Here is a 6,250-nt window from a genome sequence, read left to right on the forward strand (position 1 = left end):
AGCAATGCTAGGGGGACAAACACAGACACCTAAACACACACACACACACACATATATATATACATATATACGACAGGCTTCTTTCAGTTTCCGTCTACCAAATCCACTCACAAGGCATTGGTCGGCCCGGGGCTATAGCAGAAGACACTTGCCCAAGATGCCATGCAGTGGGACTGAACCCGGAACCATGTGGTTGGTTAGCAAGCTACTTACCACACAACATTTTAAAACCCTTATTCAACTGTAATATTAGTAGAGGTGATTATTATAAGACTAGGACTCAATTCAATTTAAAATGTAATGCTGTCACCTTCAACTGAATAGCAAAGTGGGAAGCTTGTTTGAATTAGTTCACTTTGAAAACGACAAGATGCACCGTTGGTGAAATTGCAAACAGAGCATTGTGCAGTTGCTGCAGAAGAAACATATGTTGGTCATTTTTATCTATATATGCTGAAGAAAACATTTTAATACAAAAATTTTTGGATGTAAATAAATCTCTATGCTTTTCAATTTTATATATATATATGCATAAATATATATATATATATATATATATATAATCCGACTCGTGGCCGATGCCAGCACCGCCTCGACTGGCTTCCGTGCCGGTGGCACATAAAATACACCAATCCGACCGTGGCCGTTGCCAGCCTCGCCTGGCACCTGTGCAGGTGGCACGTAAAAAGCACCCACTACACTCACGGAGTGGTTGGCGTTAGGAAGGGCATCTAGCTGTAGAAACATTGCCAGATAAGACTGGAGCCTGGTGCAGCCTTCTGGCTTCCCAGAACCCCGGTCGAACCGTCCAACCCATGCTAGCATGGAGAACGGACGTTAAACGATGATGATGATGATATATGTGTGTGTGTGTGTGTGGAGGTGCGTGGCTTAGTGGTTAGGGTGTCAGCATCATGATTGTAAGATTGTGGTTTCGATTCCTGGACTGGGCGACGCGTTATGTTCTTAAGCAAAACACTTCATTTCACATTGCTCCAGTCCACTCAGCTGGCAAAAATGAGTAACTGTCCAGCTAGGGAACACATATGCCATTGAAACCAAGAAACCGGGCCCATGAGCCTGGCTAGGCTTTAAAAGGGCGCATTTATTTATATATATATATATATATATATATAAATGTGTGTGTGTTTTTTCCGGTGTTTACAAATAACACGGGAAAATAAATAAACAGTTACCAGGGTAGCAAAAATTCACACAAGTATCAAGGATGTAACAGCCTACTTATAAAGGTAGAAACTCCAGGTTTAGGTGAAATGTTTTGTATGATATAGATAAATAAATAAATGGAGTTAAACGCAGGTGTTATTCAAATTCTTTTACTTCTGACATATGTTTCGAAGACAACATTGGCATTACTTCAGAAGGAATAAAATGGTGTAAAACAATGCAATCTTCTCATCAAGGAAAGAAAGAAACCAAACACATCAATAAGACATTTTAACAGAATGTAATGACTTCTCTTTCTACAAACTACCTTTGACGTTATATCTACTAATGGTTTTTTAAAAGAAAACTTGCTCGTGTTCCCTTCATCCTTATACGCAGTCATCACATTCTGTTAAAATGTCTCATTGATGTGTTTGGTTTCTTTCTTTCCCTGATGAGAAGATTGCATTGTTTTACACCATCTTATTCCTTCTGTCTTCGAAACATATGTCAAAAGTAAAAGAATTTGAATAACACCTGTGTTTAACTCCATTTATTTATTTATCTATATTATAATAATAATAATAATAATAATAATAATAAATGTGGCCTTTTAAAGCCTAGCCAGGCCCATGGGCCCGGTTTCCTGGTTTCAATGGCGTATGTGTTCCCCAGCTGGACGGGACGCCAGTCCATCGCAGCATTACTCCTTTTTGCCAACTGAGTGGACTTGAGCAACGTGAAATGAAGTGTTTTGCTCAAGAACACAACACGTCGCCTGGTCCAGGAATCGAAACCACAATCTTACAATCATGATGCTGACACCCTAACCACTAAGCTCCGTGCCTCCACACACACATGTATATATATATATATATATTTGTATTTGCATTATAACTGAACCAAACAAAACCAAGTTTATTGATTGAGGGGCCTTTAGAAAAGTCACCCAATGAGACACATCTGCACCAAAGGATGTACCACAACCAGTCATCCAGAATCTCACCCACAAGGGACCAATGCAAGGTGAGTTAAAACGATCATTATGATTAATAAAGAATCTCGTGAATTCCATGGTTGGTTCGAATCCCACTTCTGCCAATAATATTTTCAGCAGGGTGGTTAAAAAGTTTGCTTCCCACCCACATGGTTCTGAGATCATTCTCCTTATATGGCACCTTGGTCGAGTGTCTTCAACTTGAGCTCTGGTTCAACCAAAGTTAAGCAGATTTGATAGACAGAAGCAGAAAGAACTGTTGTGTTTTTAACCATACTGCCATGCCTGTGGCTAAAATATTATTGGCAGCAGTGGGATTCAAACCAATCAATTCAATGTTGCTCTTCTGAACAACAGTGGAATTGATGAAGGAAGTACATATCCAAGAGTGTGACTGTTGGTCATTTTGTTTTGGGGTATTTCTTTTTGCTTTCGTGTTTTTTTGGTTGTGAATGTGTTTGTAAAAATGGGTTTTCTTCTGATAAATGTGTTGATTTGTTTTTTAATTGGTGCTGTGATGGATTTTTTACCATCATATCTTAGGGCCTTCAATTTGGGCTAACCACTGTTTGCTTCAGATTCAGTTTTTCTCTTATCCCTGACAAAGGCCTTTTGGTGCAACGTCAATGAGGTCTTTGCTTTTGGGATGCCCAAGCGAGAGGAAAGAGGTTGATGTGAGGTAGTAGTTTTGTCCACACCTTGAGGAGTTGGTAGTGACGATGAAAAGTTTCATGCATTCTCCACTGCGGGGAATAAGACTTTGAGGTGACTCGTATTCCCACACACAAAGCACTTCATTTCTTTTCCCTTTTATATAAACAGGTATCTGTTTGCATTCCCTGAAACAGAAGAAAAATCAGGAATGTGATTTATTTCCTCTGGGGAACTACAATCTGGAATTCCAGTCCTACAGAGTTGTTGGGTGGGTTTCACCTCCACCATCTCCCTATGCTCTTCCAAAATGGCTAAAACTCTCGCCAGATCATGGTGAACCCGCATGTTCTTGAATTCGAGTCAACCTTTTACCCATGTAATGGGGAATCATCACAAAGGCCTGGGACGTGCAAGTTATAATTGCCATTCTTCTGGCTTCTTGTTCACTGCTGCATACAACAGTTACCGTCCCAGACTGCTTACCTTTGCATAGATGTAGCAAAGAGGGCCACACATTTTGGAGGCATTTTTCAGTCTCTGCCAGAGTAGGAAATTTAAGTTTCCTCTCCTCGCAAGAAACACATTTGTAGACAATTGTTTATCGTTCAGAGGGGTCGCTTTCCACCGCACATAAGACCTGGTTGCAAAACGTCGCTTTTGTATTGCAGTGATTTAGTTTTCAAATCTTGAACTGAATGGACGGTCCATTAGCTAACTGACCTCGAATAAAATAAAGCATTATTATGGTTCTTTATTCTATCGTTGCTGCTGCTGCTGCTGTTTTCTCACACAGTTACTATTGATAACTGCTTTGTTCTTTCCGCTGTTGTTATCGTTTTCAATCTTGTTCATGCTGCTGTTTTTTATCTTCTTCCTGTTATTGTTGATACAGTTGCTATTATTGTTGTCTCTATCTTTTGTGTTGTTGCTGTTGAGCGTAGCAGTCTTCGTCCGTAGTGGGAGAAGTCCGAAACGTGGTCCTTTGCTATTCATAAGACCCGCAGAAGAGAAAGCAGGTCAACCCCCGACACCGAGAGCATCGACGGATGGATGAATGCGCATCTAGGCTCAGCAGTTGCGTAGGAAGTCGGGGACAAGAAACAGGAAGAAAGAGTGAAAGTTGGAGCGAAAGAGTACAACAGGGGTCGCCACCACCCCTTTCCGGAGCCTCGTAGAGCTTTAGGTGTTTTGCTCAATAAACACACACAACGTCCAGTTTGGGAATCGAAACCGCGATCCTCTAACCGCGAGTCCGCTGCCCTAACCATTGGGCCATTGCGCCTCCACTGCTGCAGTTGCCGTTCACATTGTTGTTACTGCTGTTGTCATTGCCTTTATTGTTGTTTTCAGTCTTTGTTGGAACTGTGGCACATGTTACTACTGTCATATCAACAAGAGGAAATTCTATTTCTTATTTCTTTATTGCCCACTAGGGGCTAACACATAAAGGGGACAAACAAGGATAGACAAACGGATTAAGTGGATTAGATCGACCCCAGTGTGTAACTGGTATTTAATTTATCAACCTCGAAAGGATGAAAGGCAAAGTTGACCTCGGTGGAATTTGAACTCAGAACGTAATGGCAGACGAAATACCTATTTCCTTACTACCCACAAGGGGATAAACACAGAGAGGACAAACGGATTAAGTCGAATATATCAACCCCAGTGCGTAACTGGTACTTAATTTATCGACCCTGAAAGGATGAAGAGCAAAGTCGACTTTGGCGGAATTTGAACTCAGAACATAAAGACAGACGAAATACCGCTAAGCATTTCGCCCGGCGTGCTAACGTTTCTGCCAGCTCCTCACCGCCTTCTCTTTCTCTTTGGCAAGAAATCAATTTTAAACTCAGCCATGGCTGCATTCAATGTTACAGCAATGTCAACAGAACGCAGCTTTCTGTCGATTATTATGATTTTCTAACATTTTTTTTTTTTTAAAGTGGAGAAATAAATGAATTCTTGTCTTCAAAACAATCATTACTGAGTTACACTCCTGAAAAGGGTGGGTGGGTGGGTGTGCAATTACACAAAAATGTTACCACTGCAATCCAGGCAAGGCAAGCAAAACAATAATTTTAAAATATATGACTGAACGGGCTGCAACCAGCTGAAACATTTGATTAAACACTTACAAATCACAGAGCTCCAACTTTGTATGTCTCCACAGTATGGCAGCCATTATAATAATAATAATAATAATAATAATAATAATAATAAGAGCAGTCAGAGAGTGCAAACCTCCGCCAAGGCAACACCAATGTCCTCTCAACGATTAGACAGTGATGGTTTTTAAAATGAGAATATCTGAAATAAACTTGACTGCTCTCACAAACAAGAATAGTAAAAATGAACCTGACTGCTCTCAAAATTTAAGTAAAAAAACAGGAAAAATTATCCAGAACCAGATCAAACCCAAAATCTAATCAGTTTGTGCCAGTCACGACGCCAAACATCCCTGAAAGTTTCATCCAAATCCATCCAGCGGTTCTTGAGATATCTTGTCCACGGACAAACAAACAAGACTGAAAACAATACCTCCACCAAGGCGAAGGTAATAATAATAATAATAATAATAATAACAACAATAATATCAATTTTTATTTTTACATAGGCATGACACTCCATATTTTTAGGTGATGGGAGAATGAGAATAACAACATGTATGCCTTTGCCATAGGCATTTTGCAATGTAATTAAAATGGTACCAACAAGAAATTGAAACCAGAATGCAAGTTCGGCTCACCAAGAACTTACTACCACATCACACCATGATAGTTACTAACAATAATAAAAAAATTTATTTCAAATTCCCCTGAGGTAATTGTATTATAAGAGCTAATACTGATTAAATCAACACACGCCCTCAACATATCATCTATACATCTCTCATTAAATTCTCACAATCACACTTGCTTCCCCAGAGGAATGAAAAAAAAAAAAAATGTAAGCTGGCCTAAATGAGACTTAAACTTAGAACAATATCCTTGTCATCTCTGAGCAGGTTAAATAGCAGCGATCTTTTACCTTTCTTTTTGTGTGTGTGTTGGTCTGAAATATTCACTGAACAACAAATTACTTAACTGACACTGTATATAATATTTCTAGTCCAGTAGTTTACTGTAGTGGTCATATCTACCATTATTGTGGCAATAATAATAACAACAACAATAATAATAATAATAATAATAGTTTCAAATTTTGGGGAGAGGAAAAGTCAATGACATCAACTCCAGTTTTCAACTGGTACTTATTTTAATGACCCCAAAAGGAGGAAAAACAAGGTCAAACCTCAGAGGAATTTGAACCTAGAATATAAAACTAGAGGAAATGCCACTAAGTGCCCAGCGTGCTAACGAATCTGCCAGCTCATCACTTTGATGATAATAATAACCTTTTCTACTAAAGGCACAAAGCCTGAAATTTTAA

Source organism: Octopus sinensis, linkage group LG16, assembly GCF_006345805.1.
Source record: "Octopus sinensis linkage group LG16, ASM634580v1, whole genome shotgun sequence".
Lineage (NCBI taxonomy): Eukaryota > Metazoa > Mollusca > Cephalopoda > Octopoda > Octopodidae > Octopus > Octopus sinensis.